Raw genomic sequence first — 23,321 nt, forward strand, 5'->3', positions numbered from 1 at the left:
TTTGATTTTGGCCACACTAACTAATCAAACATCTATGGGGAAGAGAAATTCAGAGGATCCCCAGGCTTAGACCTCCCAGCCAGGGCTGTCAGACCATTCCCTCCTCCTCTTTCACTTAACTCCTCCTCTTTCACTTAACTAGACCCAAGTGCATCTACCGATTTCATTCCTTGGAGCACAATTTTCACATTGATGGTACCACAAATAGCTTTGCTTCCTTAACTTTTGCTGCTCTCTCCTAGGGTTATTATTTTAAAATCTGATACAGTATTTGTTACTTTTCGTTTTTAATGATCTTTGCATAATTTTAAACATGTGCTTAATGGGGAGAATTTTTTATTCTTTGAGCTTGCAAAGACTGTATACATTAACAGACTTCCAAAACATTATCTAATTAGGTTAAATTCAAAGGATTTGGGCTTACTCTTAAGCAGATAATTTACAAAGACCTATCAGTTTCTAGAGAGAAATCAAATGCATGCGTACATGACAAGGAAAAACAGCTTCTCCAGTTTACTACTAAACAAGGATTTATCAACTCAAATTGTTTAAAACAGAGTCATCCAGCTTTGATTAATAGCTTGACATAAACCTGGAGTTCTTTAAAAGAAGGAAATAAACAAAATATTTGAATGAAATAATTTATCTGGAAATCTTAGAGGCAATGTTTTGTGAAAACACGGCTGGAAAGACCTCATGTAATTTCAGATACTAAGTTTAGACTTAGCCATATTTTAACACAGCTGAACTTTTGACTTAAAAAATAAAGAATTTGCAAAAAAAAAACCCCAAAAGGCATGAAACGAGAAGTGTAAAATGAGGTTATTGTTCTAAAACCTGATGTAATTTATTTTTAAACATGAGATTAATTTACATTTGAGGTCAAATTTTGAAGCAACTTATTGAGCCTGAAATGGCCAAAGATATCTGTATTCATGGAATGGAATCACATAATGAGCAAGAAGACACACTGTTGTTTAAGGCCATATTACAATGTTTATTCAAAAAGGTGCACTTCACCCTTCTTTTGTTCCAGTAAAAGAATTATTTTTGTATAATGATACTCTAATAGAGAGGAAAACATTAATCTCAATGTCAGCTCCTTGCTGTACTTCGACCTGAACAGTATTTCTAAACTAGCAGTCCAAAAACTGCCAATACCAACTACAGTAGGGATATTTCTTCATACAGACTGCAGTTTTCCTAATATTATCAACTGCCTTAATGGGACATATTCTAAACAAACATTTTGAGATAAACCACCAAAAACATAAGGTTTCCTTGATGCATTTTGCAGTTCCAAGAGGCAGAATTGGTTACCAAAGGGAAAATTGCACCATGAAGCTGTTAAATGCGGCTGTAAATAAATGTCATATTTTGCATAGCATATATTTTTATGATTGCTTATCTAGACATAAGTACTACTAAATGTGTGATATACTACATATGCATAAAATTAAAATATTAAAGACATCTGATATATAGTGTAAATAGTTCAGCACAAAAGTTAAAGAACTATTTGAAGGCCAGTGACCTAAAGGGAAGTTTTAATTGTTTCAGCTTTTTCTAGCGTCTCACACAAAGCTAACCTCAGGTTTTGCTTGGCACTTTATAATTCAATGAAGAGAGAAAATGTCTAGCCAGAGTCCTGGACTCACTTCAATCAGTGAGAAAGATGCCAGTGGCCTCAAACCAGCTATTACTAAAAAGGATGAGTACACAGTACAAACTGTTCAAAGCACGGTATCATTGCCATTGTGTTTACAAAGAGTGAGTCAGACTGGCATTCTTTTGTGTAGCAGAGAAACAAAAATATCTTATACTTTTAAAAGTATAAGATATTTAGTAATTAAAAAGCAGATATACTTTTATACATACTTTAAAAAGTAGACATACTTTTAAAATTAGTTTTACAATGTTGAATGTAATCTTCCTTTAAACATACAAACGAAAAAAAAATTCTATCAAGGAATATAAAAATTATTAAGGTGAATCATTATAACCAGAAACCTTGATTACAGGGGGAACTAAGTAGGGACTAGAGAGAAATTATTCTACATTTCCTTGATCAGAGATATACAATCACGCTATAGATGAAGGCAGCTATGATTGATTATTCTGTTTATTAGGACTGCAAGCTGGTTAGATAAAAGGAAAATTAATTTGTGCATGCATCAGTTGAACTAATCTTATTTAAACTGATTTAGGTTGACGATAAACACAATTCATGTTAGAGACATTTGGGATGCTTGCTAAATCACATTGTAGCTCACAGAGCAACCAATAAAAAATGTTAACCATTTCAGACATAACAAAAATCACAAACCCACTTTGTTTTGTTACAACAGAGATGTTCTGGAGAGTGCCTTCCCTGTTCCCCCAATATTTTCTGAGTAGGTGCCCAATCTCCATATTAACCCAATCTCCAGAACCATTTATTAGAAGATACAGCACTATACAACCCTGGCTAGCCATCTCCCATGTGAAGGTCTGAACACAGCAGAGATTATTCAAAGGCTATTGGCAAGTCAATAAAAGAGTGTTTTGAGACCTACTGCACAAATGGTGGTACTGGTGTAAAACCAGGCGTGCTGCAGCTGTTTGCCTCTGCTCCTTACCGGGAGTTCACTGTCCCTGACAGCTGAACCAGAGCTACTGACTGATCTCTCATTGCATTCTTTAAAGTTAGAACTTCCTGGTCATTTTGAGATATTTCACTAAGAGCTGGCTGGAAATGGACTTTGCACTAAAACAGTCAGGGGACTTGAGTGCTCTGCTTTGGAGCTCAGGTGTGGGCTCTGTGACACCTTACATCACCTCAGCTTTTTCTATGGTGATCACTCACTCTCCAAATTGCCATTACAGCTACTTTCCTAATCATTGTATTCACATTTGTGGAAAAAATCAACTTTTACCAAGGTCCTTGATTACAAAGCCAAGTGTGAACCTGTGACCTCAGTGAGTAAGTAAAAACACAGTATCAGTGATAATCATGTTTGCAAATCCATTTTTATTAATTATATCTGGAATATCTCCAGTTTACACTGAAGAACTACACTTAACTTTCACCACTACATTAAGCAAACTTTTGAGAAGAAAAAAAAATTATTTCTCTTCATTTACAGCATTTAGTCTGACAACTAGACAGGGAAATATCAGGTGAAAATGTTCACAAGCTGCTTGAAGATGGAATTTCTTCTGAAATTAACTGATATTAATCTGTATATTGGGCACAAATTTTTAGCATCTACTATGTATATAACAGCATGCTTATCCATCAATTACATTTACCTTCCATTAAATCAAAGCAGTTCAGATAGGAACAAGGTCACACAAAAATGTAAATGGAAATACAGATCCTGTACATCTTGAAGGCTTAATTAACTTATTGAAAAAACAATTATATTACCTGTCCTGTTTCCATGTGGATTGGCTGCATGAGACATTCAAATTATTCAGGAGTATGTTTGACTAGACTGCCTGTAGTAATTCTATTTCTACACCATGATGAGATAAAATAATTCAGTTTAAAATAAATGCTTTATTTGAATTAACCCTTAAAAAGCAGAAAATCCTGTTTGTCTTCAGAGGAAAACTGTCCTGGCTGTGTTTGGGAAGCAGCACTCACACAGTCCCCTCATTACAGGCAGGCTGCAGAAGGCACCATGTGTCTGGAACGTGTAACACACTCAGAGTGTGCCCAGAGCCTGTCCAAAGACAAACACCTGAGCTTGCCCAGAGGCTGCAGCCTGAGCTGGATTCACTGACCCAGGCCTACTTCTGCAGCTCTGCCCAGACAAGCTACGCAGACTTTGGGTGGATGAAAACGCATTGTTGAGCTGCGTGAAGTCTTTGCTGGGCAAACTCAGAGGAGCAGTTTTGGGCAAGGCACAGCTCCATTTCCCCCTCCTTTGGCAGGGTGTCTGCTCATAGGTATGAACCTTTCACTGCAGCTGGCACTCCAGCTGAACTAAATATATCTTTATTAATGACTACAACAAAAACTGCCTTTTCTCACTTTGCACATCTCTTATTGGCATTTCCAACTGGCTGGCACAGTGAAAGTGGTATCATCATGTGCTCTGCAAATCAAATAGCAGAGTATGGGATTATCACAGTTCAGTCCTACAAGGTCTGAGCTATGCCTTAAATAATCACTAGCTCAGTGGAAAAATCAAAGGATAAGGCATTTTGCAATGCTAGCATCCTCTTTACTATCACTGAAAACCTTCCTTGAAACCATAGCTGTTTTAAAGACAAAAGATCTAAAAAAAAAAAAAGCAGCACAGTAATTTTATTCCACTAGCAGTAGTTTAAAACTGTACTGTGTAAGAGAAAGGCTCAAAGCAAGTATTTAAGAAGTTAGCCATGATTGTAATAGTAGTTTCATCTCTCTACCACAATGTAAAATATATGGGTCCATGTTCTAGCTACATTTACTTTTTTCTGACTTAGTTGACAGCCCATAAAGTACTAATAATTATTTCATTAATAAAATCAGAGTTTAGTTAACCAAGATTCACCAAGTAGCAAGAGAAATACCAGGGAATATACAAATAAAACTCTACTTCAGCCATGAAACAGTTGCAAATTTAAAGAATGTTCATGATCATATGCTTATTTAAAAAATATTATTACAGCAGTTAACTATTTTTCAGTGAACAGTTATGATGCCATTACACTTTTAAGAATAACCACTTTATGAATAGTTCATGTGTACACCCTCAGGTGCAATATTATTTGATGGCAGCACTTGAAAAATGTTGCTAGAAAACAAAATCAATACAGAGTTCATTAATTAAACCTCAGAATTATGAAGGATATGGTTTAAAAGCAGTTAAATTTTCTAGTCCATAAATCTAACTGACCAGTAAAATTATTTGGTGGGATCAGGTGCCAACAGTAACTTTAGTTAACAAATAGAAAGTCTCTGTACCCTATGCCTGTGCAATATCACTCATGATGCTCTAAATAAATTTAAAAAAAATCATTACAAATTAGTAACTGTAAAAAAATTATAAAAGCTGTTACAGGACAATATGCATGGGGGTAATATAGTTCTTTTCCAAATCATGCATTTGCAAGCAAACTTTTTGTTTATAGTTTCTCTTAATTTCTTTGTATATAATGCAGTTTTATACAAAGAAATTAGTATAAAAAATTTTTCTTTGAAAGTTTGTTTTTATGTAAAAAGAAGATACGTATTTCCTCAATAGAGTAGGTTGGTGCTAACTTATGGATAATGGAATGTTCTTCTCAATCATACCAAATAAATGCTTCTGAAAAAATACTGTTCTGGAAACTTAAAAAATAAAAAAGAGTATTTTCTCATATTAATCTGTGCCTCTGCATTTCTACCATCAGTCACAACTTTGCACTGCCCCATTTCATTTGTTCATTTGTGACATTCCTAAACTGCACTTACTCCAAAGTCTTTGAACAACAGAAATCTGTTGATATGCTGATACATTTGAAGTACCTTCCACTACATCCTATCCTTTTTATTCTTAAATTCAAAGTAGCTAATTCATACAAGAAACATAAAACTAGGAAAATAAATGACCTGTTTCTTCCTAGGTATCATGTGCATACACCTACTTTTCCTACTTTTTCAAGTGAACTTCCCCAACATTTCATTTTTTGACATCTAATTTTGCCTCATCTCTTCACTTTATTTTGCTTTTTACAAGGTTTTCTAGTCAAAATACTGCCATTCCCTGGGCATTCATACAACACATCCCACATGATCCTGACAAAGCTGACCTCTTACCACTGTCACACCCATCATACCAACAACAGTATCAATAGCTATCATTCTAACTGCTGGGGACATCTCCACTAAGATCCAGACAAAGGTATAGAAGATGGTACTCTACATTATTAGCACCATTTTTCCCCAAAATTACTGATAATTCAGGATGTCAAAGCCTTAAACTCATATAGACAACATGCTAGCAGAGCCCAGAAGGATATACTCTTGTAATTTGAGATAAAGCAAACCACCAAACTGTATCACAGAACTGGATGATCTGCTTAAGTATGTGTTTGTGAAACACAAAAAGAACTGTGACTCTCATTCATTTGAGAGAAGTAAGCTGCAAATGCCATGCAATCAGTAGTATCTCATCAGGCATTCCCAAATTTAATTGCTAGAATACATATTGAATGCACAGGCCCAGAGTGTAATTACAATTTTGGTATTTGAAACAGTTTAGTTAATAGCAAGCATGGAAGTTCATTAGCCTAGTAAACTAGGGAAAAATTTGCACTTGGGAGAAAGTACAAGGGTAAAAATGTGCAGAGTTCTCACCTACCCCACTGCCACCAGGGACCAAAGGTAATGATTAAACAGCCTAAAAAAGGCAACCTGTGGCAAAAAAAAATCATACTCCCATTCTGGGTTAAGGGTATAATTAGCTTGAAATACAGATTACTTGAAAACCCAATGAAATTAATTCTAATAGGAAAATCTGGCTAACTGAAACAGCACAAGACCTCCAACTTGGGATTCATGTTCTAAGGGAATACAAACTTGCTACACAAAAAAACCCAAACAAGCAACACATACTTTCTTCTTCTAAGAAGAAAAGCATTTTTAGGGATAAGGAGGCTGTTAGTAACCAAAACGAATGTTAAAAGACAACTTCAAATTAGTGCACTGCAATAGTTTGTGCCTTAAGAGTCTTCAAAATGTTTGTGAGATGATAATTTCAATTATGCTAATTTTCAATAAATTTTGGAGCACCAGAGAAGTTCAGTAAGACTGCTAGCATTTTCTGCTAATGGTTAAGGATGGTAAGCAGTATGAGCTCAGTAATTACAGAGCTCTATGCCATTACTAATCTCAGGCAAAATAACCACTGAACTTACAAAGGATAAATTCACTGGGAAATTACATGAACAAAACTGATGCCAGTCAATGCCATTATACAGAAATTTGCTAAATAGAGAATTTTATTTAATCATCTGATAAAATTACGAACTCTGGTCAGCAGATGTTATTCCAAAAATGAAACACACAGACTTTTGAATGGCATTTACCTTACAGCCACACAAAACTCAGAGTAAGAAATTATTATCAGTATCATCAAATGTGATTAAGATATACATATGAAAAAGTAGCTGTTACCAGGAAATAATAATTGAAAAAGTGCTCTACATTCCTCCAACAAAATCATCCCGTACTTACCCAACACTGTTTAAGGGTATCATCAATGATACAGAAGTAAATACTGTTGATGGCAGTAATGGCACAAAAATTGTCAAACTGGTGAGTAAAGGTAGCAGAATTGTTATCCAGAATAATATGGATTTCTTTGTATGATGGGGACAGTATACTACAGCCAAGAGGGCTTATGTAGCAAACAAGAAACAATGCAGGTAATACCCAGAAAATAGTACACAGAAGCCACAGACTTACAAAATACATACAATCTTAATGGCACAGAAACAACTTAATACAAATGACAGTGAAGCCTGACAATAAAAGGGAGTAATCAACTTCCCATACATGTAAGTGCTTAAGACCAGTGATACTACCCTAGCCCACAGGACTAGCAGTACTGGAGAAGTGAATATAGCTATATAGTGACTGCACTGTTTTCCCAAAATGGCAAACATCTTGTTCTTTCTCCATTATTCACAAAAAAAGAGGAAGAATTCTGTACCTTCTTAAGACGTTAACCAGAACGCCCCACATGCTGCTATTAGCACAGAAACTCATGTGGAAAAGAGCACAGCAGCAATTTGAAAATGCTCCACAGAACCAATGAATGTTATATGAACAAGAAGCTGTCTCTGATCCACTGTAGGAAAATAAGATTACTCAGGCCTGAAGGTACAGCTTGGGCAGTACTGATGGTGGAGCAGGTACAGTTGCAAGACACACCTTACTGTTCAAGTGTTTTGGGGTTATTTCCTACTACAGCAATTACTTAAGACCAAAGCCACTTAGAAGAATTGTACAGTAATTCTTTGTTTTGCTTCTTCAATCTGAATCTTAAAAAACCCTGAACAAATGCAGACTTTTTGTCAAATGCTTCTGCTCAAGAGAGCTGGACTGCCACAGCCTTAAGTGACAACACTGGTAGGAGTCATCATCACCTATGTGCACAGGGCCTGACTGCCTGGGTGACTTCACCAAGGAAAAACCTGACGGGACACGAAGTGGCACATGGAGGTGAGCTCTTATTTGGTGATTCCTTTTGACTTACCTGGTCGTGAGACCCTTGAGCTGCTGAATGCTGCTCCTCGCAGGCTGCTGTCAAGAGTCTGGGGGTTTGAGTTACCATGGAGATCACTGCATCTGACAGATGAGGGGGCTGCAAGGAGAGACAGAGGTACCCGTCAAACCAGTGTGCATCACCTCAGCAAAACACAAGCACTTGACTCCCTTTGCTTTTGGCATTCACCAAGGTCTCAGCTCCCAGATTAGGAGCTTTAGCTAAACTGTAAAGGGAAAAAACCCAGGACCCATCACCAAAAGAATTAGAAAGGTGAGGGCAATCCCCTGTGACACACAGTATTTGAGCACTTTGGAAAGTCATGCACTTTTCCAGGAGCTTGGAAGGATCCTAGTATACCATGAGCTTGACTCAACAATTTTCAGCCTCTCTGGTCAAGTGTAACAACAGCAAGGAATCCACCCAGAGCCACTGCTGAGCACAGGACTGGAATGGCAGCTGCCTCAGAATGGTGGGATACACAAAAGTCCTCTCCCAGAGAGCCTCCAGTGGGAAACTGACTGAGCATCACCTCTGTGCAAGAAATATGTAGGCAAAGTAAGTCACCTTCTTGAATGGTTTTTGGGGCAAGGCTGAAGGCAAGCATTTATGAAAATCAAACATGAAAGACAGCCTGGCATTCATCTGCAATAATAAACCTATCTGGAGACTTTTCCAAGCCTGCCACAAGCATGATGAGTAAAGCCTGATTTCTTATTGCCTTTGCCATCTGAGCACCATGGATATTGACTAGTTTCTTATTCTTCTGTTTCAAGCCAAGTCTTATGCTCAATTTTTGCCGACATAATTTAATAATTAAGTGCTGTAAAGTGAAATGAGAAGTCACTGGAGACTTTTAAAATTAATTATCCTCTTCCAAACAAATGTCTGACAGCTTTTAAAACTATTGTCCTGGTTTTGTCTGGGATAGAACTCATTTTCTTCCTAGCAGCTGGTACAGTGCTGTATTTTGGATTCAGTATGACAGTAATGTCAGTAACACAGTGATGTTTTAGCTGTTGGTGAGCAGTGCTCACACTGAGTCAGGGATATTCAGTTTCCCATGCTCTGCCAGTGAGCAGGTTCCAGGTTCCCAAGAAGCTGCGGGGTCTCATCTTTTTTTTTCTTTTCTTTTCTTTTTTAATTATAGAATCAACTAGTTGGGGCTTGAAGAGACTTAAAGATTATCTTGTTCCAACCCTCCTGCCATGGGCAGGGCCACCTCCCACTAGACCAGGTTGTTCAAAGCCCCATCCAACCTGGTCTTGAGCCCTGCCAGGGTTGCAGCATCAACAACTTGTCTCCCATCTCATTTTTCCTGTGAAGCATGTTACATTTATGCAAAATACAATATACTCAAGAAGCATAAATGTGTGTAAACATATTTGCGTAAATATAAAACCTAAAAATCCAAGCAACAATTAGAGGATTTCCCATGTCTTATGGGAAAATTGTTAAGAGCATTATTACACTAAAATTATCTCTATTCAGTACTGCTACATTATGCTATGCAACAGTAACTAAGACGTACTGAGGCTGTTCTCACATCAAATACCAGGGAAATAACTGGCTCATCTGGAATGAAGGCTTCTGCAAGATTCATGAAGTTTAAAGGACGTGTAGAATACCAGATACTCCTACTGTAACACTGTGGATGAATCAGGGTTATTGAAGAAATTCTATTAATGCTTTCTGTCATAATGATACTCATAAACTGGTTGGGTCATGTTTTCATTTGTTCTGTTACAAATCTTACAAACTGGACCACGGGTGGTTTCTATCAGTGACAGAATCACTCAAAGGCTATTCATCTTGCCACAATGCTGGAGAGGCAGGAGGCAGCAGTGCAGGCAGCACTGGTAACACAGGCTGCAAGAGCTAATCACATCCTTTGTAAGGCCAGCTTTGGTTACCTTGCAAGACAACTTTTTGGCAAATACCAGCTCTCTAATAAAAAATTGAAAAGTAAAATGAAAGAGATATATTAGAGGCGAAAAGATATGATTATTATAATTTTATTACCTGTAAGCGTCAGTGAAGCTTAAAAGTTACATATAATTCCCTTATGATTGGGTGAGAACCTACAGGTACTGATGACTGCAATAATCACATGGTATCATATGGCCCTACCCACAATGTTTTTACTCAACAATGAGCGTTTCTTCAAATCCAATTTCATACAGAAGTAAATACTAATATGAGATTTGAAATAAACAGTAGGCAAAGACAAAAATGTTCCTTTAAACATTCATTTGTAATATTAGCATTATAACCTATAATTACCTACAGTAGGATAAGGTCTTCACAATTTATAAAGAAATTGAAAAACAATCCGTCACCAGAGATCACAGAATACAGCTGCAAAACTGATCAGAGCAGTGTAGAAAGTACTTTAATATGAAATATCTGGAGAGTTCCATTGGTATAGTTTATAACAAAAAAAACCAAAAAACAAAACAAAAAAACCCAAACCAAAACAACAACAAAAAAACAAAACAAAACAAAAAAAACCACAAAAAAAACCCAAACCAAAACAAAACAAAAAAAAAAAACCCACAAACCAAAAAAACCCCCAAAACAAAAAAACAGATGACCTAATTACAGCACCTAAGTATTTTCATTGGGAGAATATACTAAGTACCAACTGGCTTGTTAATTTAGCAAAGGGTTTGCAGAAAACAAATCAGCATCTGGAAGTTGACAAGAAATTCAAATGAGAAATAAAGCACATGCTTTCCATCACCTGTGATTAACCATTAGTGCAACTATCCAAAGGAGAATGGAGAGATTCTCCATTTGTTCATGCCAAGCTTTAGTGGAACTTTCCCAAAAGGTGAAATTTTTTGAAAACTCAAGACGTCCTGCAGTCATACAAAAGTTACTCTGTTTTACACAGATAGACCAAGTCTGCAATACAGAGAAAGGGGTATTAGGTGCTGTAGCCATCCTTTCCTGCTCATAAATTAGATAATTATGATCAAAACCAATTGTCTGGTTTTGTAATTAGAGCACTGGGTGGTGATGAGCACTGTGCATGCTGAGCTGCTGGCGCCAGCAAATGTTTAGTGACATACATGTGCATACATACACACATACAGTGAGAGGGGGAGTGAGTGTGCAAGCCACGTGGAGCCACACAACTACTGCTGTCCTTCCAGAGACATATGGACTAAATTCTGCTGGAATAATACTCTGATTTCTAATTTAGGAAGCTTACTCTGTCCCCCATGAGCCAAAAGGACTCAGACACAGGAGGGTGGTAGCAGGAGCTCTCTTCACAAGGGTCACTTGGGGCATCAGACAGATGACTGAAGGCAGGCAATACAAATTATGCTCTCTGAACCTGTGCATGGAGCAATAAACAGAGTGCTTCACATTATTAACTACTTGCCAGTCCTGTCCCTGTGGACATTAAGCTTTCTGGGCAGAAAAACCTTAGTAGGCTATTTCAGTGGGTTAGCCAAGCAGCTCCCTGCCTCAGCTAGCATCCAGGAATGGCCTCACAGGAGTCTGCTCACAGCTCTCTCCTGCAACAGCAGCCTCACTCGGGCACACAAGTAACAAGGGCTTCTTGCACAGGGACAAAGGAAGAAGAAAAGGAAATCAAAGCAAGTTATGGCCTAAAGGCTACACTGGTGTCACAGTGAGCAAGCTTAAAAATTTCACCTCTTTAGCAAAAGATAGGAAAGTTTTTTGGATGTCTTAATTTAGCTAACATCGGTGCTGTTACTAATGCCTTGGGCTGCTAAGTGTCAAGAAATGTAACCATGTTTAAATATCAACCAGAAATAAAAGTTAAACAAATTCTTTCCTTTTTACTAATTGTACATCTGGTACACAAGGTTTGACTTTGGATTTGCGCTATGTTTGAAAACACATTAGTCAATCCATGCAAACAATTCCATTGATCTCCTTATCCCTCAGCTCCTCCATTGGACACAACTTCTATGAAGCAAATCCATGGAAAACCCTGGCACCACCTCCCATGTGGGCAGCTGATGAATGAATAAGTCACCAAGCCCCCTGTGACTGTCCCCAGTGCCAGCCTAATGTAAAGAGAAGCTCTGAGGCCTTTCCTGCCCTGGCCAGGGCAGGGCAGAGGACAAGCCCTGTGCCAGGGACAAACTGCACAGCACCATTTGCACTGAGAAGTCAATGAAGGGATGCTCCTTAAAGGAGGGCTCAATTTGGTGCTGCCCTTTCTGGGCCACAGACCAAGCAGTGCATTTACCCTCTGCTTCACGTGCAGATTTCCTTTTGCAGGCACCTGAGGGACTTCAGGAAACTGAAACTGGGGGCCAAATTTACAGGAGGCACTTGAAATTACTGTCTGGGCAGGTGGCTGGGGTAAGGGCACATGAACAGTACAGCAGTTTTATTCTTGATTTAAACTTTAAAGTACTATTTCTGCATAGTTTCAGATAAATAATTTAATTTCTTTTTACTAAACAATACAGATGAGGAGAAACCAAACCCCTGCCATTACTATCCCGTTTCAGCTTATTTCTCTTAACTCTTTCATAATGAAAAAAACATTAACTGGGTAACTAATTTATTATCCCTCTCCCTTCTGGCCTTAAAAGGCACAGGAAAGTTTAAATGCTAAAGAGGCCATCTTCAAAAGACACTGAATTACAAAAGCAGGGATTGCATTACTCTCTGGGAAAGAAATGCAGGATACCTAGTGCACGATATTTTGCTTTCTTTCAATTTGATAAACAGCTTCAATATTTTCAAACTATCCCTGGTGGAGTATACTGTACTATGCTATATGGAAATATACCATGACTACAAAGAAGATTCTAACAGATTTGCAACCCTTCTGCAAAAAATAACCTAAAATGCATTTTCTAAAGCAATTTCTAAAAAGTGTACAAGTCAGTGACGAGAATATTTCAGCATTTGCCAAACTCCTGGTGATGTGCTGAGGTTTTAGTTTCTTTATGGATTAACATAATGTATAAATATAATCGCAGCAGAATAATCACAGCTGTGGTTCCCATGGGGCATGACCAGCAATTAGTGTGTCCAAGGATCGTGGCTAACACTGCAGACACATGGAGCAGAAAGCAGGACCATCGTTTTCCAGCACAACACAACGTGCTGGGTTGCTTGATCATGCTTCCAACTAGTACCTATGCACTGGAACTGCAATCTCTGTTCAGAAAAACCCACACAATCTCTGAATATTAATGAATTTGCCCTAAGGTCTTATCAAGTAAATAAACACCAGTTTATGTCTTGCTATCATAAAAAATTCTCACTGTAGACACTTATGTATCTATTACTGCCCCACAGCTGCTTCCTCTAAAGGAAGCTATGAGATATTTTTTATTTTAAATATACCATAGATTAATGCCCAGATTTGATGAAGTCACGAGTCAGTTAAAAATCTGAAAATCAACGTTGAAATAAATATTCATTATAGTACTAGTGCAAAAAAGCTTCCCCGTGGTAATATCTAAGCCAAAGCAACAAAAATACCCTCAGAAATAACCCACATCTTCCAACAAAAACTTAAAATACTTAAGCTTTGAAAGCCTCTCCTCAGGTGCAACTCACAGAACCTGGGCTGCCCCTTTGAAGCGAGTCTCTCAAGGGAAAACAAAACAGCAGGTGGGAACTCTTCTCAAGTTTCATCTTAACTAACTCTGTCGAAGCTAGTGACATCATGAATTTAAGAATTTCAGAAGCACTGTCTGGTTAACTTGGCTATGTTATGCTACCCCTTTTACACAGGTCCCTCCCAAGACAAATTAACTCTTAGCAGCCCAAGCAGTGATTCAATCCAACCAGTCTTGGAGCCAGACTGGAATTGACAGCATCAATTCTCAAAATCATGTACCACTGTCAGCACTTTGCCTGCACAGACACTTTGACAACTTTAGCTTTTTTCTGCTTCAGCTGTGTATTTGAGTGTAGAAGATATTTTCTCTACCATATGTAATAGTTTCACAGGAGATACATGAGTTATCTACCATTATTTAATAGGCTAGAACTTTCAGTGATAATAATGGATTTATGAAAAGCTTAGCTGTCAGCAACCAAACCTGGTACCAAGACTGGAAATGCTTACTACTGTAAGAGAACCTTTTGCAGTATGTGGACAGATTCATGGGTGCTGCGGCCGACAACACAGCAATTCTGATACTCTTTTTATCAGAAAGATATCAAATAGAACAAGATTTATTTTACCAGCCCTCAGGCAAACCAAATGCCATTTTTCTAATTAACAAGTCCAGATTTAAAAAAAAACCAAAGCTCCAAAATTTTCTCTTGACAGTAACTCATGAGATTTCTGCTGAACTTTTTAAACATGAAACAAAACCCACAGTCTAGGACTGTTGTGATGAAACATAAAGAAAGGAGTTTAATTTTGTGATAGTGCAGGTAGGTGAGAAAGAATCCCTTTCAGAAGCATTGAACTGTAATACTCTTATTTGGCTATTTAGCTCTACTTAAGGCAAAAGCACAGAGGAAGAAACAGGAAAGAAGAAATGCAGCATGCTCTGCACTGCCATAGCAGTCACCATTACTGGATTTAAAAGTGAGTGCAGGCTTAAAAAGAAAACCCCACAATTTTGATTAATTCATGTAACTTTTGCCCTGACCAGATCCATCAGCCTAATGTAAGGAATGAACTTCCAAGTCTTTGGCCCCAGCTGCACAAATACTGCACTGCTTTCAGCATGCACATCTTGGAGGTGCCCAACTGCAGAGCACTACAGTGAAAGGATTTGCTGTTTGCCACGTCTGAATGACCCAAAGCTTGCAGAGTTTTCCCAGGTAACGCAAATTGCAGCCCACAGCAAAGACAGAGCCAGTACAATTCTCTTAAAAAAGGTTTAATACGTGTAGCCAATGTAATCAGCTTTGTTTGGGGTTAGCATAGTTTCCAAGAGATTTTGAAGGTGGGATACCATGGGCACCATGGTAATACAATCTTGATGTTGCAGAGGCATCAATAAACACTGCAAGGTCAGGCTTTAGGAGAAATTACTGCAATCAGCTTTGGAGGAGCAGAGATGGCAGGCACTTTGGACATGTGGCATGGCGTTAGAGGAGCAGCTTGTCCCTAAAAGACCTTTTGAAACTTCATTTTGGGTGGAACCTCAGCTACACATCACTGTACCAAGATGTATATATATGTGGTAATTAATAAATTTAAGTCACATTTTCCCCCTTACATTATAGCAATTGTATGAAATGCTCTAGGCTAGAAGTTGCTGAATCAGGAAATGGATCAGAAGCGAACTAAAATGCCTTTCTAGTTATTGATTCCTGCTCTCTGTTTCATGTCAGTTTCCTAGAATCCATCCAACACAAGCACGAAAGGGTAATGAGTTTCTGAACCCACACTCTAATAGTGCACACTGCATCAAAGCTTTCAGTAATTGCCTGGATGCTGCTTCCCAGCAGTACTAAACAACTTAAATATAATTAGCTGGAAGCCCTATGGGCTTCATTTCCCCACTGGAACACCTCTTACACTAATCCATTTATCAGGCTGACAGATGACTGAATCACTGGCGCTCTGGACCCATTCTACTAATAATATTTCTCAAGCCCACATTCTGGTTTGTGCTTTATTGGGTACATTTTTGCAAAGGAAAAACCAGTGTTAAGAGTGGGGAGAGAAGCAGACATATAACTCACTCATCTCTTCCCAGTACTGACCAATGTTATTTGTTTGATTAGCCCCCTAAGTATAAAATGCTGGAGCTATCAGGCAGAAAATGAAAATTCAATGTATACATTATGGAATTATACGATGCCAAAAATAATAGGGAAACACAAAAATATTGAAAAGACTTTTGGAAGTTTTCCAGCCATTCTGAATTTCAAGAGAAGTTTGCATAAGTGGACAATTTTCAGCATATCCCCCTGAGGATGGCCCAACTACAGCTGTCGAGCTAAAATTTCTTCATACTACTTACTTCTTGTACATCTTTCTGAACAATAGGTGACAAAAGACATTTTAAAGCTGTCTAGAGTTATATTGAATAAACATGAACTGAATATCACGCTGCCACAAATCTATACATTTTGCAAGCTGCTAGAGAATTCTCATAAAAGTACAAAAACCATTTATTTAATTTCTTGGGCAGAATTTTCTAATGTTGTACTGAAATCCATTTTATCCCCATGACTTTTAATTCCAGACAGATTTCAATAAGTGGACCTCTGCAGAGGCTGAAATTATAGGGAGTCAAGGTCTTCCAAACTGTGCCACACTGTGGAAATGAAGTAATTGTAAAAATGCTAAATTCTCATAAAATTCTTTAAAATTATTTTAAAAATTACTCTAGGACATTATATGCTTGTGCTTCCTTTCTAAGAAGTTGTGGGACAGGAAACAAAAAGTGACAAAGCTGGTAATGACCAGTAAGAAAGAGGATTTTAAAAGGTGCCCTTCTTCTAGATCCATTATATTGTGGTCAGTAATCCCCATTCTGGCTTGGAACCACAGGATCCATCTAGAGTAGTAGCATTGTTTCATTGTTTATTTCCTCTTGATGTTCTCATCATGGACACAGAAAATACTTATGTTGAAAAACAATAAAACAAGAAACTTGTACTCCACATAAGCCTAAACAATGTGCTTGTAGTAAAGCCAACATACAAAAATTCTCTTAAAAGTAGTACCACAAGTTAAAGTTAATTCGTGGACATCAGTCTGAATTCAAAGAGTGAATAGAAAAGCTATACTTGAATTGTTAACAATGAAATAGATAAGTAAAATATATTCAGTGATGTAAACTGACTTAGCTGGTGAATCAAGCAGCAGCAGCAGGATGAGGTACAGCCAGCAGCTCTTGGGAGCAGCACCAACCTCACAACAAGGCCAGAAAGAACAGCAGCTACTTGGACATTACTCAGTTTTCAAAAATGCAATTACAGGTCTTTATACCACCTGGTAAAGCACTAAGCAGGTTATTAAATACTGAGCTGCTTGAGATTTCTTCATGTGAACCCCAGAGCAGAAATCTCAGTTTCACATGAACTCTCCACCCACTCCTTCCCTCCGGCCTGAAACTGGAAAACTCAGCCCAGAGACGCTGACACTTGCACATCAGCCAGTCAACTTGCCTGTCATTCAAAGACAACCCCTTCCCTCCCAGCCTCATCCTCTCTGTTTAGTGTATTTTCCACTCCCACAAAGGGCAGACAGTATCCTGAGCAAGGGTTGCCCCAAACCATACGAACCTCAACACTTGTCAGTCACACTTCCACATGAAATGCAGAATTTCACACTCCTGTTAACACATACTCCTTTGAAATGCAGTGGTACTGAGCAGAGCAAACATCAGATCTAATCAAAAGAACATTCTGCTGTAAAAAATGTAAAAAAAAAAAATTCTCCTGTTTTTAGTCAACTTCAATAAAACAGATCATGGTTCTGAATTTCCTAACTAGGAAACTGTCTTTGCCAGGCAAAGAATGAAACATTGCCTTCATTTGTGTGCTTTATGAAGAAAAGCTGAATTTCCTGGGTACTAACTCTGAGACAATTTTTAAATTCTTGAGGTAAACAGTATCTCTTTAAAGCACTGTCAAAATTATCATATATACAGATTCTTCCCCATAAATCAGGGGTAAATGTACAGCAGCTTTATATTTAAATAGCTGCTCTGAATTCTCAAGGTCTTTTAGTAGACGCAGTAAAGAAGTGTTTAGGGAAAAGAGGAATCATCTAAGAATGAAACAGCTGGAGCCATCATCCACTAACATCCATACTTTGCATGGTAGGAAGTGTACACTTGGAAGGATGTGTCATGTTAAGCAGTCAAATGCAAAAATGCAGAGCATTTTAGGAGTGCAAATAACTGTCTTTTTTAAATTAAAAAAGCATGGTAGAAGTGACCTAACACACTGATCTACAAAAGGAGCACCCTTTCTAATATGCACTTGAAAAATTATTTTTATATTCAGTAATTATTGTCTTTAGCATTGAAAAGATAATGAATTTTATTGAAAGACAATTTCTGTGCAGTCTCTGTTTTTGGACTCCTGACTAGATCAGACCTAGACTAGCCATAACTAACCCCAAAGCTGGCCCTGCTTTCACCTGGGTGTTGGACCTTCTAAAGTCGTGAATTATTATAGGATCCTATAGTAAGAATCTCTCCACACTAAAATTACACAAGATTGTTGTGCTATTTACATAGAAAACAAGGAGTTTAATAAAAAACACCAGGGCACTAACTTGAATATTGAATCCAGACAGATCCAAGGTCTTACAGATACCAAATGTGAGGCATTCCTTCTGATCATATAAAGCTTATGCTAGTTAAGCAACTATAATAAAGCTGAGATTGATGATTAAAGATACAGAATGCTTTTGTTACACTGCAGATTGTCTTTCAACATTACCTTTTCCTTTTACCTAAGTAATTGTAGAGATATAGGAGTAAAAACTATTTATATGAAATTAAATTACAGTTTAGTGGTATGTATGTGAATTTTAATCTACCCCCAATTAAAATGCATGACAGATTAATAGGTTATACTGTCTGAATATGAAAAATGCAGCTGAGAATACTGGCTAGAGAAATACACTAAATAAAAAAAAGGGCAGGAATATGAAATCATCTGCAGTAAACATGGCTGTGAAAAAAATGAGCATTTCAAAAGATGTGGATGAAGTAACAGGTTAATGAACATCACAGACTTGGTGGTAAAGAGCACTGGTCTGAGGAGCCCAGTCCTTGGACTTGGTCAGTAACACAGGTAATTTCAACACATTGAAACTTTTTAACAAAACATTTTAAGAGTCAGCAGCAGAAGTGAAATTTCAGGGAAAAAACCCTTCAAAATTACCACCTGCATGTTAGAGGAAATAACTTATATAAATTTTGGTCCTGTTGATTTGTTACTCTGATTAATCTGATGGTTGATAGTAGCTGTCTCATCATTATAAGCCATACAGGAGTACATGGGTATCCACATCTCTACACTGAGACAAAATTCACCTATTTTGATAGCATATAGGACAAATTTGACCAATATACATGTTAGAAAAGTTTGTTTATGTAAAAAGATTAGGATAAATCCCTTTAATTACTTCAATAAAAGATTATCTCTCAATATACCTATGTTCTGTGCTTTAATGCAATTCTGACACCATAAATGGTATGATCTATTCATCCTTGGATTCTTTGATTCCAATTTTCTATCTGCTTCAAGAGGTGTTTAGCTAATGAAGCTCACAGATTTACAATGATTCTTTAGACTACTTCATTGAAGGGACACAGAGAAAGCACACTCAATATCTCAGTATTAGCAACTAGTTATCCAAGCCATTCAGTCAATACATCGTTCTGCTTCATGGTATGTTCACATAGAGTAAAAGCTCCTCAAGTATTTTCCAAAGCTACGATGAAAATAATCTGCATCAAGTTTCAAAACTCTGATAATATCAAATCACACAACAAAACATGACCACACCGAATTCTGAAAATTCAACTAATTAGTTAGACTTGCTGAGGAGGGAGAAGGACTTTTGAAACGCAGAAAGCTGCAAAGTTAAGTTGCTTTCCTTCTCCCAGAAGCTTCCTCAGCATTGCTACTCCAGCATTAGGGTCCAAAGGCACAGATCCTGTTGCTGCAGATGTCATTTCTTGAAAACTTGCAATGACCTTACAAGGAGCTCAGAAGTGAAAAGGGGAAAAAGCTTTTATTACCTCCATCAAGGTGAAGTATCGCACAGCATTTAATGCTTACCTGTGCACTAATGTTATTAAATAAATACATTTAGGTCTGTTCAATGAATAGTAGGTCTGTTTTTTGAAATGCTAACTAATAAATACACCTGAAAGTCATACAGATCAGGACAATAATTCAAATTGCAATGCTATTCATATTTGGTATATCATACATGCCCTAATACAGTACTACACCTTCATGTACATTTATATCACTGAACTTTATGCAGATAGTATGTGATGTTACTTTTAATCAGCATTAAAAGGTGATTTTTCCCAGGGTCTCAGAAGTACAACTGCCATTGACTTCAAAACAAAAGGTAAGTAGCCTGCAGTTCTGGAAACCTGTCAGTCTTTTCATCTTGCAAGCTAAACTCTCCTTCTGCAAATTGAGGACAATGAAAAATGAGACCAAGTATTTGCACAGGAAGATAGCTAGTTTTATTTGCTGTAATAAATGAAAAAGATCCTTTTTATATCATGACAGAACATGTCTGGGATGTTCATACCACTTAACTTTGATTCCAATTTATGTATATGGATGCTGATGCCTAAAGCTGGGTATGAATATTCAGTCTTCATTATAATAAGTGTTTTTCTTGTATTACAGTAGCAGGAAAAGAAGGACCTAATAGCAAAAGACTCATTGAAGTAAAAGAATAATTATAGCAATGATAGAAGCAAAAAAACAAAAAAGACCATTAAGAGACCTTTTGCATCTCAGTTTACAGTTTTTGTTTACATTAAAGTCTTTTAGTGAGATGCAAAGGTGTTAAGCCACTTTTTGCCCTGGCCTTTGAAATCATTTAGGAAAACTCTTCAGCATAAGCTTAGAGGCTTAGAAGCTTGACTTAGAAATTTTGGGGGACAGGTATGAAAATGTTAATTTTCATCAGGGTAAATCCAGCTATATTCTCCATTCTATCCACTGCAGTGTGCAATTTCAGTCTGTCATTATGCTTCTTGTTCTGAGAGAAGCTTCACTGGTGTAGCATTATTCCCTTGTTCCTCGTAATCACTCTCCCCTTACATTCCTGCTGAACATGGCTGCCCCTCAGTGTCTCTGGAATAACTGCTCATGTCCAAAAGATTCTTATTAAAGAGTTCAGAGAGTTAATGTTAAAAAGTGTTCAAACTAAGCTAGATTATAGTGAACGAATCAGGTTAGAGACTGACTACATGATCAACCAAATCTCGTGGGAGCAACACTGAACAGTTTTGAACAGTGGGGGACGGGAGCCTATTCAGCCAGTTCAGCTGCTGCCAGAATAAAGTGTGGGAGACAGAGAAATGCTTTCATGCTTAGCTTTTCTTTCTTTCTTTGCTTTTCCCATTATCTAAGATCCTGAAATTTTTACTCCTGATTCAGGCTGCCAAGTTTCCTCAAAACAATTTTTCTCCAGCAGAACCTGTGTTCAGACTTGTAAGGCACATCCACATGGTAGGTAAAATAACTCACCCAAACTAAATGTGCCCCACCACCCTCCCCCCACCACCACCTCAGTAAACCAGCAATGAGTTTAAACACAGTCATCTTGGCGTCCTCAATTCACCTTGTTATTGCACCTCCAGTTGCTGCAGCACAGATGGGATGCAACATCTCCCACTGTTTGGGGACTGCCCCTAAAGGTGAGCCATATGTTTTGCAATACCTAGAAACAGCAGGATAAGATAAGGAAATCTCTGCAGCCTTAAGGCAGAGCTGCTTTGATTTCACTGCTTTGTGCCCTGCCTCCTCCCCACCCCCTCCCTTTTTTCTTTTTTTTGGAGAGCTTTTGTAATTTAATTTATCTGGGTTAAGCCTACAGAAAAAAAAATAATCCAAACAAATACTGTGTGTGCATGTGTGTATGTATGTGTGTAATGCCTCAGAAATCTCCTGTGTTATCTGCCTGTGTAAAATTTTACCTTCCACTAGACAAATATATTTTTAAACCGCATGGAATCAAAACAACATTCTCAGCATTCAAGACATTCTGTCATCACTGCCCATTTGTTGCCCTCTAGGTTTCTCTCAGCTGGCAAATTTCCCATTTAAGGAATTATCAGATTCATCTGCTTAGACAAGGCTGCAAAATAGAATGAAAAGCTGGATTATTCTAGAGAACTCATATTTTTCTTTCAGGGCAGAAAACCCAGTGCATGAGAGCTGAACATTAACAGCAAATAGAAGCAATCAGACTTCACAGTTCTACCCCCCTGTATGCTGTGAAATCTAATTTTGATTAAGATGCTACAATATTTATTTTACTTTTATCCTTTAGTTAGTTTAAATATGTTTAGTGCCACTTATTATGTTAACCTGTTTTGAACCCTTAAATATTATGCTCATATATGATGTTTATTTTTAACCTGTAGTTCTAGTAAGCATCTCGTGCATCCTGCTGCTTCTATGCCATTTGTCATAAAGAATTACCAATTGCTTTGCTACCATTTTCCCTACTGCATATTTTTTGCAGGGTGGAAGTGTGAAAAAAAGGGGAGAACTAGAAAAATCAATAAATTGACAGTTTTCCACAGCAAGATGGCTCAAGATTTACTTGAGTGATGGAGTAGCTTTCATGACAAAGGCTGTGCTGCAAAAGCATGCTTGTGTTTCTGGGCCCGCTGGCTGCAGTGCCAGGATTTCTGGAGGATATGCCTTAGTTCCTAGTGCTGAACCTTCTAAAACTCCACACAACCCTTTTGTACCAACATGTGAAATGTTACCCTTTGCCCCCTAGGTAGAAAGAAAACTGTGGTATGATCTGGTGAAATGTCTCAACACCAACCTTGCTCACTGAGCGGGTTGGTTTTGTTATCTTAACACGGATGAGTGAACGAACCAAAACTCCATCAAATTCAGGAACGGGTTTCATGTGCTGAGTGCATACACAAGTGTAGGTGCACCAAGTTAAGCAGAAGATGAACATTAGAGAAATCCTAAGCGATTCTAAAGTAATTAACATACCTGCAAGCTCATTACTGAGCCAGACCTGCTTTATGGAGACCACTGCCATCAGGTATTGACACTAAACCACTATCTTATGATGTTCGCCCAAGTAAAAGTATTTCGAGGTGTTGTATTATTTTAGCACAGTGATTAATCAATTTCTTTTTAGAGCATCCTCTGAAAGCTTGAAAATTCATGATTCACATTGTTAGTATTCTGTACAGCTTTTTGTATTCTTTGAGTGGTATGATTAAATTTATCTGTGGTTGCTAATGGCCACAATATGAAATATGAAAGTCACCATTCCACAAACACCCAATGGGCGTCCTTAAAACATGCTGTGAATCCCAAACAAAGGGGACTGCAAGTGACAAATCCTTTCTCTTTATTCTCACAGGCTATTCAATGTGCAAAAGCAGACAGGATGGACTTGTGATGTAATACTGCAAATGGAACAAATAA

At 37.7% G+C, this 23,321-nt stretch overlaps 1 protein-coding gene across 2 annotated transcripts in view; it reads right to left on the reverse strand.

The window, feature by feature from the left end:
* The window catches only part of TBL1X (transducin beta like 1 X-linked), a 190,022-nt gene that overhangs the window by 79,563 nt on the left and 87,138 nt on the right, over positions 1–23,321 (reverse strand). The window contains exon 3 of one of the 2 annotated variants that reach the window (XM_064407741.1): positions 8,214–8,321. The exons of the other annotated variant lie outside the window; for it this stretch is intronic. The gene's annotated coding sequence lies outside the window, so the exon portion shown is untranslated. The remainder of the gene's footprint in view (positions 1–8,213; positions 8,322–23,321) is intronic. 2 annotated transcript variants of the gene reach the window in all.

This window comes from Passer domesticus, chromosome 2 (assembly GCF_036417665.1).
Source record: "Passer domesticus isolate bPasDom1 chromosome 2, bPasDom1.hap1, whole genome shotgun sequence".
Lineage (NCBI taxonomy): Eukaryota > Metazoa > Chordata > Aves > Passeriformes > Passeridae > Passer > Passer domesticus.